At 42.6% G+C, this 24,058-nt stretch overlaps 1 protein-coding gene across 1 annotated transcript in view; it reads left to right on the top strand.

Annotated features, from left to right (window-relative positions):
* The first annotated feature begins 7,890 nt into the window (after positions 1 to 7,890).
* ptprdb (protein tyrosine phosphatase receptor type Db) overlaps positions 7,891 to 24,058 on the top strand; it is a 234,783-nt gene continuing 218,615 nt past the window's right edge. Inside the window, exon 1 of the mRNA XM_060916548.1 lies at positions 7,891 to 7,912. The gene's annotated coding sequence lies outside the window, so the exon portion shown is untranslated. The remainder of the gene's footprint in view (positions 7,913 to 24,058) is intronic.

Genomic DNA, 24,058 nt, shown 5'->3' with positions numbered 1-24,058 from the left:
AACTGTGTACAGCTTGCTAAGTAACTATCTTACTAGCTAACATTCTACCGTAAATAGCTATCTTGTTCATTATCTAGTGCACCAGTTAGCCAGCTAAAAAGTACAAATTTGAATTTTTTTTCAGTCTGATTCCTTTAAACCAGGCTTGTAGTACTCGAGTCTGACTCGTGCCCTAATTTTAAGGACTCGTGACTTGACTTGGACTTGAGCACTGATGACTTGGACTCGTGCATTAACTGCATTTGGACTCGTAAACTGGAGACGAGGACTCTGATTTTTTCTTTACTTTTTTGTAACATGCCATAATAATTTGGCGTAAGATATTTATATCTACATTAACTTTTATACTAATTTCATGCAAGAGAATGCATATTCACCTGTTCATACATTATGTTCAGGAACAAACTAACGTTAACGGCGCTAAAATGCCTGAACAGAAGCCCCTAGGATTGTCCGCTTTGCTTATACAGACTTCTTGTGCAGTGGGAAAAAAATGCACTGCTACAGTGGTGCTTGAAAGTTTGTGAACCTTTAGAATTTTCTATATTTCTGCATAAATATGACTGAAAACAACATCAGGTTTTCACACAACTTAATGTTTATAACTGCAACTAAACGTTTCCGGTAACTGTTGATCAGTCCTGCACACTGGCTTGGAGGAATTTTAGCCCATTCGTCCATACAGAACAGTTTCAACTCTGGGATGTTGGTGGGTTTCCTCACATGAACTGCTCGCTTCAGGTCCTTCCACAATATTTCGATTGGCTTAAGGTCAGGACTTTGACTTGGCCATTCCAAAACATTAACTTTATTCTTATTTAACCATTCTTTGGTAGAACGACTTGTGTGCTTAGAGTCGTTGTCTTGCTGCATGACCCACCTTCTCTTGAGATTCAGTTCATGGACAGATGTCCTGACATTTTCCTTTAGAATTTGCTGGTATAATTCAGAATTCATTGTTCCATCAATGATGGCAAGCTGTCCTGGCCCAGATGCAGCAAAACAGGCCCAAACCATGATACTACCACCACCATGTTTCACAGATGGGATCAGGTTCTTCTGCTGGAATGCAGTGTTTTCCTTTCTCCAAACATAACGCTTCTCATTTAAACCAAAAAGTTCTATTTTGGTCTCATACGTCCACAAAACATTTTTCCAATAGCCTTCTGGCTTGTCCACGTGATCTTTAGCAAACTGCAGACGAGCAGCAATGTTCTTTTTGGAGAGCAGTGGCTTTCTCCTTGCAACCCTGCCATGCACACCATTGTTGTTCAGTGTTCTCCTGATGGTGGACTCATGAACATTAACATTAGCCAATGTGAGAGAGGCCTTCAGTTGCTTAGAAGTTACCCTGGGGCCCTCTGTGACCTCGCTGACTATTACATGCCTTGCTCTTGGGGTGATCTTTGTTGGTCGACCACTCCTGGGGAGGGTAACAATGGTCTTGAATTTCCTCCATTTGTACACAATCTGTCTGACTGTGGATTGGTGGAGTCCAAACTCTTTAGAGATGGTTTTGTAACCTTTTCCAGCCTGATGAGCATCAACAACACTTTGTCTGAGGTCCTCAGAAATCTCCTTTGCTTGTGCCATGATACACTTCCACAAACATGTGGTGTAAAGATCAGACTTTGATAGATCCCTGTTCTTTAAATAAAACAGGGTGCCCACTCACACCTGATTGTCATCCCATTGATTGAAAACACCTGACTCTAATTTCACCTTCAAATTAACTGCTAATCCTAGAAGTTCACATATTTTTTCCCCTCACAGATATGTAATATTGGATCATTGTCCTCAATAAATAAATGACCAAGTACAATATTTTTGTCTCATTTGTTTAACTGGGTTCTCTTTATCTACTTTTAGGACTTGTGTGAAAATCTGATGATGTTTTCGGTCATATTTATGCAGAAATATAGAAAATTCGAAAGGGTTCACAAACTTTCAAGCACCACTGTATGTGTTCCATATGTAGAAGAACTATCGAGGAGATGACGGGGACAACCTCGAACTTCAGTCATCATTTGGCAAGACTCCACTCAGAGAAGTCAGTGACACACTATGTTCATTGCCCTATTGATAGTGGGTGGGGCTTGCTTGCTGAGCGATGACCTAGCTAGTGTTAACCCTCTATTGTGTTATTTGTTCTGTTGATAGTGGGTGGGGCTTGCTGAGTGATGAACAAGCTTTTTATCTGTAGCCTATTAACTAAAATGGGGCAGTCAAACAGTAACATTAGTCCAACACAGTTTCACATAAAGGCAGCAACAGCCACCGTCAAATGGTGCAGTTGGAGTCTTGTTCTCGGACTCGACTTAGACTCAACTCAGATCAATAATGGACTCGACTTGGACTCAACTCGAAATTTTCTTTAATGACTTGGGCCTGACTTGGATTTGAACACTGGGGACTCGAGACTGGACTTGGGGTTTAGTGACTGGACTACAACACTGCTTTAAACTATGTACAGTTATATCAGCTAGCTATCATTCTAAATAGCTAGCTTGTTCATTATCTAGTGTGCCCGTTAGCCAGCTAACAAGTACAGTGTTTTTAAATAAATTTGTCCAGTCTGTTTCCTTTAAACTATGTGCAATTATATCAGCTTGCAAATGAGCTATCTAAATAGCTAGCTTGCTCGTTATCTAGTGTGCCTGTTAGCCAGCTAGCACATACAGTGTTTGGGTTTTTTTAGAGATTTGTTCAGTCTGATTCCTTTAACCTACGTACAGTTATATCAGTTTGCTAATTAACTATTTAACTAGCTAATATTCTACATAACTAGCTTGGTAACTAGTGATAAAAATATATGTTTGGCATGCTTGAACTGATACAGGCGATCCTGATTGCTACTTGTTTTGGTTAGTTAAATCCTTGACATTTATCCTCACTCGCACATTCTGCTCTCTGCTTAATGAAGGTTATAATGACCAGTAATGTCTTTCTTCTTTTCATAAGATTATGATCCTAACAGGTGATGTAATGGTGCATAATGTCTCTCTTCTTTCATAAAGTAGTGTAGTCTAAACCAGTGATGTAATGCTTCATCATCCATTTACGTTATGCATGGATAACTTAGCATCATCAATTAAATCATCATCCAATCACGGAGCTACAACACACTCTTGAATGAGAATATATATATATATGTTTGTCCTACAATAAACTGATAAACATCTCTGAGCAGCTGAGTCTGTGTCAGTGACGGTTTGCTCCTGGATCGATCCGTGAGGCAGAATCTCTTAGATGGCAGAGCTCTATATTCCTAGATCATACTTTGTCAATTCAACCTCCTTCGGTACAGACAGATACCTAACAACTAGCTAGTGTGCCACTTATTGAGGAGAATAAGAAAAGTAATTATAAGTTATCACTTTGAACATTGGCATCTTATTACTCATGCTGTTTACTCTGAAAAGAAAATTGTATCCGATCACAGAGCCTTCTGGTCAAGTTCTGCTCCTGAGTCAGTCTCTTAGGACTTTAGTGGTTAACAAACTTCATTAGCGGTATATTGATGTAGAATAAAGAAACGACCCATAAGATGGAGACAGGGATTCCCAGAGGAAATGGTGACTCATTGAAAACATTTACTATTCATTCAAATTAAATGAAATAATAATAATAATGAAAAAAATCTAAATCCTGTGTTCAAAAGTGAACAGGTACAAAATTCCAGATTCACTTAACACTGTATTAATGAATTATGATTCACATTTATCTTTAACTTTCCTAGTTGAGGTTCTGGATGGCACGGTGGTGTAGTGGTTAGCACTGTCGCCTCACAGCAAGAAGGTCCGGGTTCGAGCCCCGTGGCCGGCGAGGGCCTTTCTGTGGGGAGTTTGCATGTTCTCCCCGTGTCCGTGTGGGTTTCCTCCGGGTGCTCCGGTTTCCCCCACAGTCCAAAGACATGCAGGTTAGGTTAACTGGTGACTCTATATTGACCGTAGGTGTGAATGTGAGTGTGAATGGTTGTCTGTGTCTATGTGTCAGCCCTGTGATGACCTGGTGACTTGTCCAGGGTGTACCCCGCCTTTCGCCTGTAGTCAGCTGGGATAGGCTCCAGCTTGCCTGCGACCCTGTAGAACAGGATAAAGTGGCTAGAGATAATGAGATGAGATGAGTTGAGGTTCTCATGGATTGATGGTGTAATGACAAAGTGATTCAGTGGGTCTGAGGATATGTGTGCGTGTGTGTTTAAGATGCTATTAATCTTTCAGGAGAATCCAGTGGAGTCTGTCTTTCATTCGCCCAGCATGAGGCAGCGTGTGTTTACTCTCAATTTCGCTCAGGTAAGTAGAGCAAACACACATACTGTATTTATGCTTTCTTTGTACACGTCCACACACAAACTCTCTTTTATTCTTGAAGACAAATTTCTGTGAGGAAAGTTTTTCTATTCTGAGCATGTGAAATCTTGCATTGACACAAAATCTCTCAGGGTATGTATGCTTGTGTGTATATATGCTCATAAAGATGTCACAGAGATAGAGGGAGAGTTTTTAGAGCATACTCTGATACATTATTGAAGGCTACTCAGAGACGCATCCTACTCTTTCTGGCAGTCAGACAACGTAGTTTGCTAAAAATATACATTTACCTCATCTACTTCAGTCAACCTCTACAAATCTCGACTTTTCTCGACTTCTGCATTCTGTCTTTTTTTTGAGAAGATGACTATCAAAACATCTCCTACTTTACTTCATTATCATGTTTATATACCAGTATGTAGCATAAAGGGACAAGAAAATCAGAAATAATCATAACTTTAACAATGACAAAAGATGAAAAAAGCTTCATTTTTTGTTTTAATGTGTTGCTTAGGCGGCATGGTGGTGTAGTGGTTAGCGCTGTCGCCTCACAGCAAGAAGGTCCTGGGATCGAGCCCCGGGGCCGGCAAGGGCCTTTCTGTGCGGAGCTTGCATGTTCTCCCCCTGTCCGCGTGGGTTTCCTCCGGGTGCTCCGGTTTCCCCCACAGTCCAAAGACATGTAGGTTAGGTTAACTGGTGACTCTAAATTGACCGTAGGTGTGAATGGTTGTCTGTGTCTATGTGTCAGCCCTGTGATGACCTGGCGACTTGTCCAGGGTGTACCCCGCCTTTCGCCCATAGTCAGCTGGGATAGGCTCCAGCTTGCCTGCGACCCTGTAGAAGGATAAAGCGGCTAGAGATGATGAGATGAGATGTGTTGCTTAAAATAGAATAGAATGCCTATATTGTCACTGCACAAATGTACAACGAAATTTAGTTCATCATAGGAGAGCAAAGCCACTGCGTGCGCCAGTGTGTGCGCACTTCAGCCCAAGGCTGTCCCATGTTAACCTAACTGCATGTCTTTGAAAATATGCTATACTTTCAAAAAACAAGGTACAAAATTGTAACCTTACCTGCAGAACTTGGGAAAGTTAATTTTAATGCCCCTTTAAAACTAATTCATTGTATAAAATTGGACCACCGTTGTCCCCTTCAGGCTACTTTTACACACTGCAAAATATAGCATAACCAGAAATACAGCACAGGAGGTGGAGTGAGAATCACCTGGATACCTTCTTGTGTGCATACAGACGTAAGTCGAGACCTCCATCCATCCATCCATCCATCCATTATCTGTATCCTGTTCTACAGGGTAGTAGGCAAGCTGGAGCCTATCCCAGCTGACTATGGGCGAGAAGTGGGGTACACCCTGGACAAGTTGCCAGGTTATTGCAGGGCTGACACAGAGACAAACAACCATTCACACTTACATTCACACCTACGGTCAATTTAGAGCCACCAGTTAGCCTAACCTGCATGTCTTTGGACTGTGGGGAAAACTGGAGCACCCAGAGGAAACCCACACAGACACGGGAAGAACATGCAAACTCCCCACAGAAAGGCCCTCGCTGGCTGCTGGGCTCGAACCCAGGACCTTCTTGCTGTGAGGCACCAGTGCTAACCACTACACCACTGTGCCGCCCTAAGCCGAGACCTTTCACCATGAAATGACATAGGACACTGTATCTGTGGCAGACTTGAATAGTAGTTCTGTTGCTTGCTGAAACTTCAAGACTGTTGAACCTATGACACCACTGACAGAGATGCAGCCTTGCTTCGACCAAAGGGTTCCAAACTCTAGCTTGCTGGAGATGCAAGTCCTTCCCAATGAAAGGTCCACTTGTTTGTGGTGCCCCACTGGAGAGGTAGTCACTATGGATCCCTCTTCACTGACTGAGGGGTAGTATGGTACCACATGGCACAGGGGACTTATGCCATGTCAAAAAACTAGAAATAAAGGCAGTCCATTTGGCCTTAAAGGTATCCTTTAACCAGTTCATGAGATTCAATCATCAACATCGCCAGGCAGCCCACTGCGGCAAGGTTAATCAGCCTTCAAGTTGCCTCATCTACTGTTCCCCTTTTTGCCTTTACTACTGATACAGCACATAATTCAAAAGCTAATTTGCAGAGTCATACTTGTGGCCCTGAGATGTTTTAGCTTTACCCTGAAGTGCAGACTAAAGACTAAACTCTAGAAGTCCAGGAAACACTTCTGAAGGTAAAAGCCCTAGTTCACAGGCTCCTATGGTCCTGGGTGGAGGGTGTTTAACAACTGGTGTCCACATCATTGACTAGATCTGATGCACTGCCCAATTCCCATAACATTAATTTAATTCTTTATTGAACAGTACCAAGTCCCTATTTACACTAAAGGTGTATGTGGCAGGCCAGTATGGTGGCGTAGTGGTTAGCACTGTTGCCTCACAGCAAGAAGGGTCTGGGTTCAAGCCCAGTGGCTGGCAGGAGCCTTTCTATGTAGATTTTGCATGGTCTGCCTGGGTTTCCTCCGAGTGCTCTGTTTTCCCCCACAGTCCAAAGACATGCAGGTTAGGCTAATTGGTGGCTGTAAATTGACCGTAGATGTGAGTGTGAGTTGTTGTTTGTCTCTATGTGTCAGCACTGCGATGATCTGGTGACTTGGTCAGCTGGGATAGGCTTCAGCTTGTCCACGACCCTGCACAAAATAAGCGGTTATGGATGGATGGATGGTGTATGTGGCAGCCATTGCAGTGTGTTACAGCACCATGGATGGCATCTCTCTGGGGGCTCATAACCTTGCTATGATCTTTCTGAAAGGGCATCTCCATCTGCCACAATTCCCGAGAGCTTGATGTAGGATCCTCACTCCATTTGCTGGAGTCTCAACCTGAATACGGCTAAACCCGTGAAGATAAGAGCCCTAGTTCACGGGCTTTGTATGATCTTGGGTGGAAGGTGTTCAATGAATGCTGTGTACGTCATTAACTGCTCAATTCCCTAAATATTTAATATTCTTCAGGGATTGTTGAACAGTACCACATTAGGAGGAGTGTTTCAAAGTCATGACTGTCACTGAGAGAAGTGCTACTCCATGAAGGGTGCACTGTTGCTTCCCGGACATCACCTTGCAATTTCTCCTGGTTCTACAATGTTAACATGACTTCTTCCAGTGGCATGAGTGCAGCAGTTATCTCTGAATACTTTTCCAGTTAGTGTTGACTCCTTATGATCTTGTAGCATGCAGTATACAGGTGATTCTTACTGCCCAGGAGAGATGAAATAGTATTCTAACTATGTATGTACCCATGCTTCTAAGAGCTAGGTAAAAGATGGGGTTCTTTGTCATTCGGACCCAGTGCCAACCCATTAGTAACTCAGTCCCGCAAAGGCACCTGCAAGTTAGCTCACAGTTTTATCTGACTAGCTATACTAGATAATATCCAGATTTACTGAAAACAATGCTGCCCTCTACTGATTATACTGTAAATGCTTTAACAGACAGCCAGTCAGAGTTGTTTTTATCATTCATTCGTTTTTTTAGACACTTACTAATAATACTTGCTCCCTTTTTCCCCCTGCTCAGATCCTGTAGTTCAGTGACACAGCATGAAAAGGTAAGAGATGAAGACCACCCTCCATGTATACTCTTTTTATGTTTTCTGGTTTGCTTTTTTATTGTAAATGGAAACAGAACTGTACCATAAAATGTAAACTACTAGTAGTAGTAGTAGTAGTAGTAGTTTACATTTTATGGTACAGTTCTGTACCATATCATACCATACCCTATTATTATTATTATTATTAGTAGTAGTAGTAGTAGTAGTAGTCTACTACTACTACTAATAATAATAATAATAATAATAATAATAATAATAATAATAATAATAAATCATAGAAGAAAAACCTTAAGTTAATTTTAATTCATTGAGAATTTACACTCACCAGCCACTTTAATAGGAGCTTGTTCTTGATTCTAAGATTCCTGCTCTTGGCTGCAGGAGTGGAACCCAATGTGGTCTTCTGCTGTTGCATGCTGTGATGCTTTTCTGCTCACCTCAGTTGTAAAGAGTGATTATATGAATTACTATATCCTTCTTGGCAGCTGAAGTCTCTTATCAATAAGACGTTTGTTTCCACCCACAGAACTGTCACTCAGAAACTCAATGGGTTTTGTTTGTTTGTTTGTTTGTTTGTTTTTGGGTTTGTTTTTTTGGGGGGCACCATTCTGTGTAAACTCTAGCGACTGTTGTGTGTGAAAACCCCAGGAGATCAGCAGTTTCTGAAATACTCAAACCAGTCCATCTGGCTCAAACCAACACCCATACCACAGTGAAAGTCACACTTTGCGATCACAAATTTTCCCATTCTGATGTTTGAAGTGAACATTAACTGAAGGTCTTGATTTGTATCTGCATGATTTTATGCATCGTGCTGCTGTCAAGGGATTAGCTGATTAGAGAACTGCAGAAAACAGCAGGTAGATGGGTGTTTCTAATAAAGTGGCCAGTGAGTGTAGATGCTAAAATCTTACAATAAACAAAAGTAATATCTTAGAAATTTGTTTGAATTATTATAAAGTGTGGTAGTAGATGCAAAAATACTGTAATGTAGAAATAAATGACAGGAAGTACAATGGTATTTTACAGGATGTGCATGTTAAAGCTGAGATTTTATTGAGTTAGACAATGTGAGGACACTTAACATAAAATTACCAGGTTAATGGAAACTGGATAGCATGCACCTTACATTTTAAACTAATTTTAAATTAAATCTTCATGTGAAACCTTTACTTTAAAGTGATCATGGACTATCTAAAACATGTTTTTCTCTAACTATAGCCTTAATATGATTCATGTAAGGAGAAAGGAAAAAGGGATATCCTTAGGTAGTATTAAACAAGTGACAGGTCATGTGTTATGGCATCATTAAATATTAGAGCCGATATGTTTCAGTATGAAAACGGCCCTGGTTTAGTAGAGTAAGGTGTGAAAATGGGGAAGCTTTGTCTTTCTTCCTTTCTTTCTTTCTTTGCATATTCAGGGAACCTGGATTTCTTAGTGAGGATCTGATGTCATTTTTGTGAATTGTCACATTAAGCCACTTATTCCTCATTATAGAGAGTGCAGTATAGTTAGTTTTATTATAAGAACGTCAGACATTTTAAGAAATATCCCACATCCTAAAGCATCTGTTCTAAAACATTTCTTAATCATCATTTACGTTTTAGTTTAATAAGGTGTGGGGTTCAAGGTTGAGTAATCGTATGAAGTACCCATAATGCACTGGGAGAATCTCGTATGCAGCTCAGACAACACGATAATCTGTCTGCTTTGATGATTGCAAAAGGTCATCGAGATCTTTTTCTCTGCTTCTTCACTGAAAATGCACACCAAATTAGCACTGCAATCTGGTTGTTTGGAATTCCTACTCCATGTGGTTTGCTTTTGTGTATGTTATACTTTTTGTTTTTGTTCCAGTTCTGTCTCCTTATACTGTTCATTGGTTCCACTGAGTTGGTTTACTCCTTGGTGCTTTCTCCTTCTTCTTCAAGCTTTTTGTTTGTGGTGGATTCCTATTTGCTGGAATTCCTATTATTTGCAGCACTGTGTTTTGGAGTATACACCGATCAGCTATAACATGATGACTGCTGACAGGTGAAGGGAATGACATTGATTATCTCATTACAGTGGAACCTGTCAAGTGGTGGGATATATAGACCCCTTCGCATGTTTGTAAACAAACCGACCGTTGCCAGGATGCGCGCGCAGCCTGGACCCAGAAACAATGGCGCTGCCCATAGACCGGCATTATGAGCTGTCAGATTATGCCAAACAGCTGTCGTTACAAGATTGAGAATGCTACATAAATAAGTTAACTCTAACAAGTGGACATCGCCTACCGGATCCGTATTTAATTAAAGAGTGGACGGACGATGTTAGTAAGTTCCCTGGTATACAATGGCCAGATATATACTTGTACCTTATTGACAAGACTTCAGTGTACACCCACAAAAAACTTCGTGCCTACAAGTCTTTAGACGCATATGATTATGTTATGTGCGGGCATGTACAACTTGATTAACAATGGGACATTCATATTCATTTTGTTTTAATCAAATTATGCCAGTGGTGTGATGGCAATGTGGCTTTAGCTACAACAGCAAATACCAACACTAAACAGCAATTTGCAGGAAGTAATGGCATGAAAGGAATGATAGTGTAAAGAGTGCAGCTAAGAGAAATCAGAGCTGCGTAAAAAGCGAGAGGCAGAGACCAGAAATGAAACTGAACGGGGCGGGAGCTAGGTTAGAGCAGTCAATGTAAGTTGGCATTTAGAGTGAGGGCACACAATTTTACCTTTCCATCCTTGCTTTAAAATTGTGATTTTCGGCATACACAAATAATGATGGCACAAAATCTGGACTGCTTGAGTCAAGCGAGACCTCTCCTACAAACAAAATTGCATGCAAAGCTAAGTTAACATGCTAACAATATTCATTACATTGTGTAACTATGACCCAGCTAATCAGACAAACGTTACCAAAGTATTTTGCTACATCAATAAACGAAGACTAGAAAGAATAAAAAAGAAAGATTTAATAAATAGCCTGATCTTACCTGTGATGAAGTGGGCGCTGCAAACCCGCGCATTTTTGATGGTGCTTTCATCCCAGTCTACACGTTTGATGGCTTGTAGCCATAGACGTCGGCGATTTTTTTGGAATGGGTGAGATCCTGCTGGAATTCTGAACATTTTAACCCCATCACTGCTACGATTCTGACACCCGACAACACAACAACTAGGCATCGCTGAGTCTTTTTTGGGTCCAGGCTGCGCGCGCAATTTCCGCTTACGTATGAATGACGTTTACTGCGAAGGGGTCTATTAGGCAGCAAGAGAACAGTCAGTTCTTGCAGTTGATGTATTGGAAGCAGGAAAAATGGGCAAGCGTAAGGATCCGAGTGACTTTGACAAGGGCCAAATTGTGATGGCTAGATGACTGGGTCTGAGAATCTCCATCTTGTGGGGTGTTCCTGGTATGTAGTGGTTAGTACCTACCAAAAATGATCCAAGGAAGGACAACCGGTGAACCAGCGACAGGGTCATGGGTGTTGAAGGCTCATTGACTCGCATGGGGTACGAAAGCTAGCCCATATGGTCCAGTCCCACAGAAGAGCTCCTGTCGCACAAACCACTGAAAAAGTTAATGCTGACACCTTTCTGTTTTAGCCAGCATTAACTTTTTCAGTAATGATGATAAATTATCAGACTTAAGGTGTCTGAATCTCTTCAAAGCAGAGGATGGATACTGTCACTGCCTCAGTGCCCTGGCTCTGATCATCTTTATGAAACTTTATGAAGCTATGTTTGACTTCTCCCTGCTTTAACTGTGTGATGATGCCAATGTTGACACGGCATGCTCAGCTGTCTGATTTGGAACCTGGCTCAGAGCTGAATCTTGCCAAAATTGGAGCTATCTGATCTTAAAAGCCTAGGCCCAGTGACTACCAGCAAGCACATGAGACCCAGAAAGCAGTCTGTTTCTCTCTATATGAATGAATAACCTACCACCAGACATGACTCAACTGTAATCAGTGATCCACTAGCTGACGCGGTGTACTTGGAGGCCTGCATTTCTCAAAAAAAGGAGTCATCCTTCCGGTCCGTTATCAGCATAAGGATGCTGATAACGGGAAGGTTATTCGGTGCTGAAAACCACTGACTGGCAGTGGTTTCAAGTTGGTTTGAATGGTGCCACTTAACCCACAATATTCACTGAACTCCTCCATATGGGACACGTGATGGCAGGTGCAAGGACGTCACTGACAGCTTTCATTGGGGATTCGGGCAGAATTCGACTCCATGGCACCTGCTCATAAGCGAATCTGATAACTTATGAGCAGGTTTTAGTCATATGCCTGCTGATGATGCTGGGGTCTCACTGGAAAAAGCAGTGTTCCTAGATGTTCCTACTCAAGTGCTGAGGCACTCGTGACTCCTTGATGAAAAACTACAAGTGGTACAATTGCACTGGTAATATGTTAAGTATTTTTTGCTACCACCACTGGAGCAATCCCTCCAATCATCAGATTTTGACCCACCTCTAATGGAAGTATTGACGCTTGATTGACCAACATATTGGATAAATCTCAGATGGCTTGGTTTTTATCTTATGTATGGATTCCACAATGTGAGGTGAAAGCAGACCTCTTCATGCATGTCAAGTCAACACATTGTCAAGTCAAATGACTATTTTTGGTTCTCCCTGGTAGAGCTCAACAATCTGGGACAGGATCCCACTTTTTTATAAACTTTTTCATTTCTACCTGATTCTTCATGCTCTCTGCTGGATTTAGCAACTAGGCCACTGAGTGCCCGTTTGGGTAAGATGGCTGGCAAGGCTTTGGTTGCCACTGCTGTTTTCTCTAGTTGTCAGAACACCTTGGCGCCTTCCATTTTAAGCAGATTTGCTGGTTCAGATGGATGGAGAGATTTGGCACCCTTAGTCAGGTCTCCTGTGTGTGGGGGTCTGGTCCCCAGACTGACTTGCCAACTATGATGTAAAAGTCCTGAATGTGGGAGCCCTTTACATGCGGGCCATGTATGCCCTTAAGTGAATATTGTTCCGCAAATGGTGTTTTGACCCTTCCGGGGCTTGCTAAGCAGTAGTAAACCTATGCTAAAGCTGTATATCTGCTCCAACTGTGATTGGTGCCTTGTCATGGTGGAGCAGCTTGTGTGTTTCTATGACCCGGAGAGCTATCTGGCAGGGCCACCCATGCCAGACAGGTCAAAGGGTAGAGACCAGACAAAATTCGATCACCTGGTCCTCCCGGTTGAAGGTTGTGCGTGGGGTTAACACCCCCGCCATGGAAAAAAAAAAGATATGTTACAGAAACATCCACTTATCAAGATCAGGCTTAAGGCCTCTGCATGCTCTTGCAACAAGGCTTTCACAGATAGCTTTTCGCAGACAGTTGTAATTTATCGTTGAGCGGGGAGTATAGGCGTGTATAGGCGTGCGCGATGTTATTCACCGCCACAATGCAAGGGGGCGCAAAGTCGCGAAATCGCTAGGAGTGGGTGGGTGTGGTTAGTGGAGTGTTTATCTTCCGGTTACTGAGCAACAGGTCATTCAACACTGCTGTCCTTATAATGCGCTGTCCTTATAATGACTAGAACTGGAGTCGTATAGATGTACGTACTTCCTCACTTCCTCGATCAACCGCTCTTCGTGCTGCTTCATCTTCACTCGTGTTTTTAAAAATGGCGGTCGTGAAAACAAAACAAACCGGGGAAGTAGGGAAGCGGAAGTGCGTGTACAGCGGATGTAGAGTGGACCAATCAGAGCCCTCTTGTCTGCGACGCTGTCTGCGAGGCTGTCTGCGGTGGTCACAAATTTTGGGAGGTGCGCGCAGAGCGTCTGCGAAGGGGGGGGCTTCGCAGACGCCATCTGCGATGCCGTCTGCGAGGACTGGGTTGTCAGCATAAATTGGCCCTTAGGCGGGTGATAGTGGATGACCTATGCCCCTCGAAGGGATGAAGGTATTAAGTCAAAGATGTATATAGTAGCCATTGTAACGCAACACATCACTGAGCACAGTAGCTCTCAAGGGTCCCATAGGTTTAGTACTGCTTCTTAAAAAGGGGAAAGCACCTGAATCCACCACAGTCCCTGTGAGACCTTCATTTTGTGCTGGAGTCCCTGCTTATTATGAGCCAAGACATCAAAGTACGTAGAGGTGTTTGAAAACTTCCTGCTAGATATCACTTTAATCTGAGAGATTTACATGCTCTGGTGATAAGCTTGCATGGATGCATTGGTGGCCAGATGATTCTGGGGTTACCTTGGAGTTGAAGGTGAATGAAGATTTATTAACTGTGCAGTTTTCAATGAGCCTGCAGAATGTTTCTTGCTGTGCCTGGTGCATTGAAGCGGATGGCAGCCAGATGATCTTCAGACCAGCTGTGTATCTGCTATCTGGGTAAGACTAGGGTCTAGGCAAAGGTTAGAACACTGGGTGGTGGACATCATCAGTTTGGCATATAGATGGACTGGCTGCCCTGCCCCTTCTGTGATTTGCCACGCATCTTCTTCATTGGCTTTATTAAGAAGTCTACTACCACAGGACGTCTGTGCTGCTCCTACCTGGATGAAGTTTCTTTAGATTTTCCAAGGTTACCATTCCAAGTGTGGTTTTTTTGTTTGTTTGTTTATTTGTTTTAATTCACATAATAGACTACTATCTTTACGTTTGCATTTAGGAGGCTGTTTGTGCTCTTACTTGTAGCAGCTCTAAAATTAGCAGAGGTTTATGTTACATTTTGTTTTTAGCAACTATTGCTATACTGTTTTAAGTTGCATAACTGACTATAATTGTTAGAATGAGGTCTAATAAAAACTCTACTGTCACACGCTAGCATTTTGGACGCATCCAAAATAATAAACACTCCGAGCTGAACACCAGCATGATCTTGCACCAACACCTGCAGGTTTCTAAAAATGGTTCTGCTCTGAAAAATACTCCACAGCACATGGTGTAATTGCACACACATTGTCATGGCTAAAAATAATGTTGTGTATATGTGTGTGTTTGTTTGATCAAGTGATTTTATGTTAATGGATGCTGTGTGCTGCTGGAGGCCTTTTTTCATGTAGAGTCTGATCATGAACATGACAAAGCCTCATTTGTGTGGTGTGTGTGTGGGAGGGGGTGTATATGACTGGAGTTTCTCTCTCGGGGAGGGGGGTTATTTTTAACCCTTTATTATCCTGGACACTGGCTGTATTATATGCTTTTTCAGTTCTGACTCAGTTCACCAGTTATATGTCATGTCATGAAATGAAATATGGTTATAAAATTAAAATAAGACCTTGCAGGTAGTGATTAACATCAGAAACTGGTGCCCTTTCTCCAGAAAATGGGCAAAAAGACACCGCAATGCATAATACATACCATACCAATAGTCAAGTCAAGTTTATTTGTATAGCGCTTTTAACAATAAACATTGTCGCAAAGCAGCTTTACAGAATTTGAACAGCTTAAAACATGAGCTAATTTTATCCCTAATCTATCCCCAATGAGCAAGCCTGTGGCAACGGTGGCAAGGAAAAACTCCCTCAGATGACATGAGAAAGAAACCTCGAGAGGAACCAGACTCAAAAGGGAACCCATCCTCATTTGGGCAACAACAGACAGCATGACTATAATATTAACAGTTTTAACATGAAGTCAGTTTCGTTGATGTTATAAACTCTTCATTGATGGAAACTTGAGTGCAAAACTGTTCATGACAACTGTAGTCCTAAAGTTAGCAAGTCAACTGTAGTCCTCAGCCATAAAAGCATTACTGTAAGTGTCCAGAGCGTCCTCCAGGTGTGACTTTCAACTGTCCTCATGGGGCCGTCCTCCACAGGAGCGATGCGATGAGACTCCAACCAGACACAGGGCACCAGGATGGATCAAAAAGGTCCGAGGAGCAGAAGGGGTCAGCATCTCGATCTCAGGACCAACATGTAACTCAGAGAGACAGATTTGGGGGGGGGAAGAGAGAGAGAGAGAGAGAGAGAGAGAGAGAGGGAGAAAAAAAACACAGGTTGTTAGGTATGCCCAATGTCACCTGAATAAGTAGGAACAGTATACATATTGCACTGAGTACAAGCAGGGACTCCGGCAACTAACTATGACAGCATAACTAAAAGGGGAGAGACAGAAGGTAACACAGGCATGAGGGAGCCCCGGGACATAAAGCAGCCAACCGCTACACCGTCAACAAACTCGAGTGAGCAAGCAAGTGGGGGACTGACAGCATCCATACATCCCAGTTTACCAAAACACTCTGTCTGAGGACCCTCCAGATCTCATCCTTTACCTCATAAACACCATTAACAAAAGGCTTGACTAAACAGATGTTTTCAGCCTAGACTTAAACACTGAGACTGTGTCTGATTCCCAAACACTACTTGGAAGGCTGTTCCAATAAACAACAAATGCACCACTGCAAATGAGATATGTATTAAAATGCAATGTTTTCTCTTTTGAATATGTAGAAAAAGCATTTTGAAGAAGGACATGAGCTCAGTAATGCCATGTACGTGATAAGTCAGGGTGATGTCTGCATTCTAGTGGATGATTTCAGAAACCACACTGGTGTATGAAACTGGAAAGGGTTAAAAGCATACAGCTTATGAAAGTATAAAGATGATAAAGAACTTTATTGATCATATGTAATCTTTGACACACTTATTAAACACTCATGGTTTGTGCTGACAGTGAGGCTTTTGAAAGAAGCTCTTGTACTGTTTGCAAACCGATCTCTAATCACATGGATTAAAATTCAGATCAATTCTGATAAAAAATATGAGGTGCGTATTTATAGCCTCTCTCTCTCTCTCTCTCTCACTCGCTGTCTCTCTCCTTTGCTCTCTCTTGCTCAGATGTAGTTAGACTAATTAAATGTCACCTCTTTGATGTTCTATGCATGTGTGTGTATGTGTGTCTGTGTCTCACACACACACACACACACACCTTCCAAAAAAAAGATTTAGTTTGGAGCGCCAGCACACAAACATACATACATCAGTAAGTAAGGCAAGATGGTGTGTGTGTGTGTGTGTGTGTGCTTGAGAGTCGGTTTGTGTAGACTTCTGTCAGCTTACTTGACTGGTTTCCTGCAAGTGAAGTAGCTTAATGCAGCCTCATTAACATATCACTCTGGGAAGTAGGCTACTGAAGGTGTGTGTGTGTGTGTGGAGCATGCAAGACTGAATGTGTTGGTTCTTTATTCTTTTTTTTCCTTTAAATTTAGGTATTGTTCTTGTTGTACTGCATTTAGTGTTGGTGTTTATCTCAGACTCCATTTCCAAATGTGTGATAAAGAGTAAACTACAGAGACAGAATATAGCCAAAAAAAGAGGGAAGGAAAGAAAAAGAAAAAAGTACTAAAAGACAAAAAAATCTTACTGCCCTCAGAATTCCAATGAAATCCAATAAATAATTAATTATCTCCACCAACTTTGTTGGACGAGGTTATGTTTTCACCTCCGTTTGCTTGCCTGTTCCCAAAGTAACTCAAAAAGTAGTGAAGACATTTGGATAAAATTTGATGGAAAGGTGGGACATTGGCCAAGGAACAATGGATTAGATTTTGATCTAAATCTGAATGCGTTGTATTTGTTCATGTGACTTTTGTGTGCGAGTTTATTTCCGGTGAATGAAGTGGTAGTCGGGTAAACCAATTTGGCTGTCGTTATGTAAAGAGCTAGTGAAACCGTCTCCGACTATTTTAATAGTTTAGAGTCCATTGCTCGGTCAAGATACCTTCAGGAAGTTGCTCTTTGCGTTGGAATAGATCCTTACACACTACTAAAGAAGGATTTTTCCTATGAGTTGAAAAATTATCCATCTGTTGAGTTCCCCGACATCTCAAATTACCTGGTTCTGCAGAAATCGTTCTACACAGGACAAACAGATGAAACCCTGGAAGAGCATCTAGGTGTACAACTTTTAATGTGTAGCTGGGTTAAAGATCTGGGGATAAGGACACTACAAGATAAATCCTGGATCGTTTATGCTTGGGTAAGTAGGAATTTCTGGGCTTTTTGTATGCGTCTTTGCGATGGTTGCCAGTACGCCACAAGTTTTAGTAGTGGGTGTAAGCAAACCATAGCTGCTTGATTCTCAATCCTCCCTGCTCTTCTCTTCCAGGTAAATCATTCACAAAGATCCACAGAAACCCCTTTAAAGACCTGGGTATTGGTGAAACAGGACGGAGAAGTTATCATAGCTCTCTGTAACCGCATGGCTGGGGAAGCAGTTCCTTGCTGTTTACTCATGAGCTCTCCTTTTGTGTTTCTATGGATCATTTCGATTATCTTATCTCTCTAGTTCAGTGTAGGAGCCCAATCTACATCATCGTCCTTGTAAAAATTGACGGGACATCCTGATAAAGTGAAAACACACATGTTAGTTTACAATATGGCGACCACGATCAAACAGTAATTGAAAACATATTTAAGGACTGAAGTGTCTCCTGAAGTTCAAAACATCACGAAATAATGGAAAATGGCAAGAAAAGTGATTTGTGAATACAAATGAAATAAATTTACAAACCGTTCACAAAGTGATCACTGCAAACTCGAGCGCTCTTCAACTCCACTCCCTTCCATTGCAGTGAAAGGTTCAAGAAAGGTTTCTCATCCTCTTTTGGTAAAATCCTTTGCTCTTTCACCCTTTTTTATCACTTCACAAGGAACCTGGAACAAACTTTTATCAGTTTCATGGTTTGTGTGATTCAAACAGCGCAAAACAACACAAGTATAGGGCATTTTAACGACTAGCAAGGCACCCCAGTGATAGTAACACTTTACGAACAGTGAGTTGAGCTGACCACCATTTATGGCTTGCATATCTAATGAGGCGGATGTGATGTCGGATGCAAGCAACCTATATGTGACTTGGTGGAGGTATGCACTCTACTGAGTGCATGTCTAGTTGCTGATGTTGTTGTTATTATTATTATTATTATTATTGTTGTTATTGTTGTATCTGCCCCCCTTCCCCTTGTTCGGAAGACTATTGAGACTGGGGTAGTGCTATTAATGCTTCACAAAGTAATAAGGTTCCATAAATCAGGAGAATGGAAATTAACCCAAACAAGCAGCTTTTGTCAGTAACAATACTGAAAACCTGAGTTCAGTTAGATCAGCCTCCAAACATGGCTACTCTGGACTGCAATTCCCAAGAGTCACACCGCCCCATGTCACCAGAATTCTAATTACATCACCTGCCTCCAATCTACCAATCATTACCCAGCCTATACAGTGCTCAGTGTAAATGAGTACACCCCCTTTGAAAAGTAACATTTTAAACAATATCTCAATGAACACAAACAATTTCCAAAATGTTGAAAAGACAAAGTTTAATATAGCATCTGTTTAACTTATAACGTGAAAGTAAGGTTAATAATTTAAACTTAGATTACACATTTTTTCAGTTTTACTCAAATTAGGGTGGTGCAAAAATGAGTACACCCCACAACAAAAACTACTACATCTAGTACTTTGTATGGCCTCCATGATTTTTAATGACAGCACCAAGTCTTCTAGGCATGGAATGAACAAGTTGGCGACATTTTGTAACATCAATCTTTTTCCATTCTTCAACAATGATCTCTTTTAGTGACTGGATGCTGGATGGAGAGTGATGCTCAACTTGTCTCTTCAGAATTCCCCAAAGAAAATAATTTCTTTCCACCATAAAGGTGAAGGCTACAAGAAGATCAGCAAAGCTTTACTTATCAGTCAGAATACTGTAGCAAAAGTGGTACAAAAATTTAAGAAAGATGGAACTGCAACCATCTCGCAGAGACATCCAGGTCGTCCACGGAAGTTAACACCTCGACAGGAGCATCTTCTGATGAGAAGGGTTGAAGAAAATCGGCATGCAAGTTCACTGCAGTTATCTAAAGAAGTAGAAAGCCAAACTGGGGTGACTATTTCCCGTGACACAATACAGCGTACACTGCAGAGGAATGGCATGCATGGATGCCGTCCACGAAAGAAGCCTCTCCTAAAGCCCAGGCACAAAAAAGCCTGCCTAGAGTTTGCCAGGGCCCATGCTGACAAAGATAAAGACTACTGGAACTCTATACTCTGGAGTGATGAGACCAAGATAAATGTTTTTGGAACTGATGGCTTCAAAACTGTATGGCGTCGCAAAGGTGAGGAATACAAAGAAAACTGCATGGTGCCTACAGTGAAACATGGTGGTGGCAGTGTCCTTATGTGGGGCTGCATGAGTGCTGCTGGTGTCGGGGAGCTGTATTTCAGTGATGGCATCACGAAATCACAGATGTATTGCTTTATACTGAAAGAGAAGATGCTACCATCACTCCATGCCCTTGGTCGTTGTGAACTTTTCCAACATGACTAAACACACATCTAAGGCTACTGTTGGATTTCTGAAGAAGAACAGGGTGAAAGTGATTCAGTGGCCAAGTATGTCTCCTGATCTGAACCCAGTCGAACACCTACAGTATAGGGAATTCTGAAGAGACAAGTTGAGCATCACTCTCCATCCAGCATCCAGTCACTAAAAGAGGTCATTTGTTGAAGAATGGAAAAAGATTGATGTTGCAAAATGTCGCCAACTTGTTCATTCCATGCCTAGAAGACTTGGTGCTGTCATTAAAAATCATGGAGGCCATACAAAGTACTAGATGTAGTAGTTTTTGTTGTGGGGTGTACTCATTTTTGCACCACCCTAATTTGAGTAAAACTGAAAAATGTGTAATCTAAGTTATATTATTAACCTTACTTTCACGTTATAAGTTAAACAGATGTTATATTAAACTTTGTCTTTTCAACATTTTGGAAATTTTTTGTGTTCATTGAGATAATGTTTAAAATGTTATTTTTCAAAGGGGGTGTACTCATTTACGCTGAGCACTGTATATACTCAGCTCTCACAAACGGCCAGTGCAAAGTATCGCTCTGCATCACATACCTGACTTTACCGAGCCATTTAACTTCTGCCTGACCTTCTGTTCTGTCCACCATTTACATTTAGTCTTGACTTTGTCTTCTCGTCTGCCCTACGTTGTTCTGTTTACTGATCGACTGACCTCCTCCCTTCCCCGACTACGTTTCCTGTTTCTCGACTCAGCTTTGGCTGCAGTTTGCGATGCATCTGCTCTCCCCGGTGATTGCATCTGTAAGTGCCTGCACTCTGACAGGATACTTCGCCTAACAACAGATGCAGCAGAGGAGTCCAAGCAGACGATGATCAATGCTCAGGGGCGTCTGTTAGGTGAACATCAGCAGATGATCAGTGATCTCAACACCAAGATGTCACAGCTCGCTGCTGTAATGTCGCAAGCCCTCCTAATATGCCCCGCATCTCCCGCTGGCGCAGTTCAGCTTATTCCTGAACCTGAAAAGTTCTCGGGTGAAGTATCTAATTGCAAGGGATTCCTTCTCCAGTGCTCCCTGTATTTCTCCTCAATCCCGGGTGTTACCGATGAACAGAAGATTTCTGAATTTCTCAGTCTACTCACAGGCAAAGCCTTAAAATGGGCTAGCATGGTGTGGAAGTGTGGGGGCGAAGACACCACTATTTACGACCATTTCTTAGAGCGCTTCAAGCGAGTTTTTGACCATGAACCTGAGGGTATAGAAGTCGGAGAGAGTCTTCTGACAACCAATCAGGGGAAAAGGAGAGTCGCGGAGTATGCCCTGGACTTCCACACATTGGCTGCTGGCAGTGGTTGGAACGAACCTGCATTAAAGGCCACGTTTCACCAAGGTTTGAGTTCTGAAGTGCTGAGTGAGTTAGCCTCTCAAGATGAACACTATTCCCTAGACTCTCTTATCAACTTAGCTATCCATCTGGACCATCTCATTCAGAACCAACCCTCATTGCAACCATCCCCTGCTCCCTCTCCTACTACGAGCATGCCGACTTCTATAGAGCTCTCTCTTACATGACTTCAATGGTCAGGGAGAGAGAAGAAGACATGATGGCCTCTGCTTTTACTGCAGTGAGTCCAGCCATCAGATTTCCAAGTGCCCTATCCATCCTCCACGAGGCACTCCGGCCTGCCAAGTTACCAACTCACCTAGCCCGGTGAGTTCTGAAATCAGCCACAAAATGCAATATTTTAAGTTAGCTGTCATATTGAAACTGCCAGACTTGACCCATGTTCTCTCTGCATTCATAGATTCAGGGGCTGAAGGAAGCTTAGTCAGCAGCTCAATTGTACAGAAATGTAACCTGTCCACAGACACACTCCAAAGATCTCTCAAGCTGAAGGCCATCGACGGGGGTCCCATAGGTGAGGGACTGATCTCTACGCGCACGTCTCTGCTTAAGATTCAGGCGGGGGCCATTCATTTTGAGCACATTTCTCTGTTCGTCACCCAAACTGCTCATCATGATATCATTCTGGATTACCCATGGCTTCAACTTCATGACCCTCTAATCTCCTGGCAACAAATGAACATTCTGCAGTAGTCACCAGCCTGTTTTCAAAATTGTCTGCAACTTCCTCAGCTAGCAATTTCATCCACCTCTATAGAGAGCCTTCAGCCCAACTCTCTGGATAATGTTCCTCCCTGTTATCTTGACTTCAAGGAAGTGTTCAGTAAAGGTAAAGCATGTGGGTTGCCTCCTCACCATCCCTATGATTGTGTTGTTGACCTCCTCCCAGGCACTATTCCTCCTTGTAACCATATTTACCCTTTGCCCCTCACTGAGTAGGCTGTGATGGAGTAGTATGTACAAGAAGCATTGAAACAAGGTTACAACGGACCATCTACCTCCCCAGCTTCTGCGGGCTTCTTCTTTGTGGAGAAGAAGGGAGGGGGGTCTCCAACCCTGTATCAATTATCGGGGGCTGAACCATATCACAGTCAGATACCCTTATCTACTCCCACTGGTGCCTTCAGCCCTGGAACAGCTATGTTTTTTGAATATTTGGCCATTCCGTATGGCCTTTCTTGCATGCTACGCGTCTTCCAATGCCTAATCAATGACATCCTGAGGGACGTGCTGGGAAAATTCATAATAGCCTACATAGATGACATTCTGATCTCCTCCCCAGATGAGCACATTCACCACGAGCATGTCAGATCAGTACTTGCCTGTCTGTTCCAGAATTATCTATTTGTCAAAGCTGAGAAGTGTGAGTTCCATGTCAATCAGATCTTGTTCCTAGGTTACATCATTAGTTCTGAGGGGGTAAGCATGGACCAGGCCAAGGTTTTAGCGGTCATGTCATGGTCCACTCCCAAGTCTGTAAAGGAGTTGCAGTGTTTCCTGGGGTTTGCCAACTTCTACTGGCGCTTCATCTGGGGTTTCAGCACTATCGCCACCCCTCTTACTTCACTTCTGCAAAACGGCCCATGTCACCTCCACTAGAACTCTGCAGCTGAAGAGGCATTTAACCATCTCAAAACAGCATTCATGACTGCTCCCATTCTACAGCACCCAGATCCCACCAAGCCCTTCATTGTACAGGTCAATGTGTCCGAAACGGGAGTATGAGGGGTTCTCTCTCAACAGTTTGGGGAGAAACCCAAGCTTCACCCTGTTGCTTTCTTTTCCAAGAAGCTCATGCCCATGGAGAGGAACTACGACATTGGCCACCGAGAACTCTTGGCTATCAAATTGGCCTTAGAAGAATGGAGACACTGTCTGGGGGCACCACACACCTGTTCATTATTCTGACTGACCATAAGAATTTGGAATACTTAGACAGCGAAATGCCTGAACCCATGGCAAGCCAGATGGCTCTGTTGATTACCCGCTTCTAGTTCACAATATCTTATCGTCCTGGCTCCAGAAACACCAAAGCAGATGCCCTCTCCAGAGTCTATAATTCATCACTCCACACCTCTGAACCAACTCCCATCTTACCACCCAAATGTTTTGTGCAAGCCATTACATGGGACATCGACAAGGAAATCAAACAGTCACAGCCCTCTGATCCTCCTGAGAACTGTCCTTCCAGGCTCCTGCATGTCCCACCTTAGCTCAGAGGCAAACTCATCACCTGGGCTCATGCTTTTCCAGCCACTGGGCATCCCAGCAGCCACCGCACATACTGTACCAGCTCATAAAGAACAAGTACTGGTAGGAAAATGTGATCTCTGACATCAACCATTTCATCTCCTCATATTCTGCCTGCACTCAAGCTAAGGTACCCTGCACCCCACTTGCCAGAAAACTATGTCCCCTCGCAGTACCCCAGAGACCCTG

Source organism: Neoarius graeffei, chromosome 3 (assembly GCF_027579695.1).
Source record: "Neoarius graeffei isolate fNeoGra1 chromosome 3, fNeoGra1.pri, whole genome shotgun sequence".
Lineage (NCBI taxonomy): Eukaryota > Metazoa > Chordata > Actinopteri > Siluriformes > Ariidae > Neoarius > Neoarius graeffei.
Note: the sequence above shows the minus strand (reverse complement) of the source record. Positions and strands in the feature narration are given on the sequence as shown.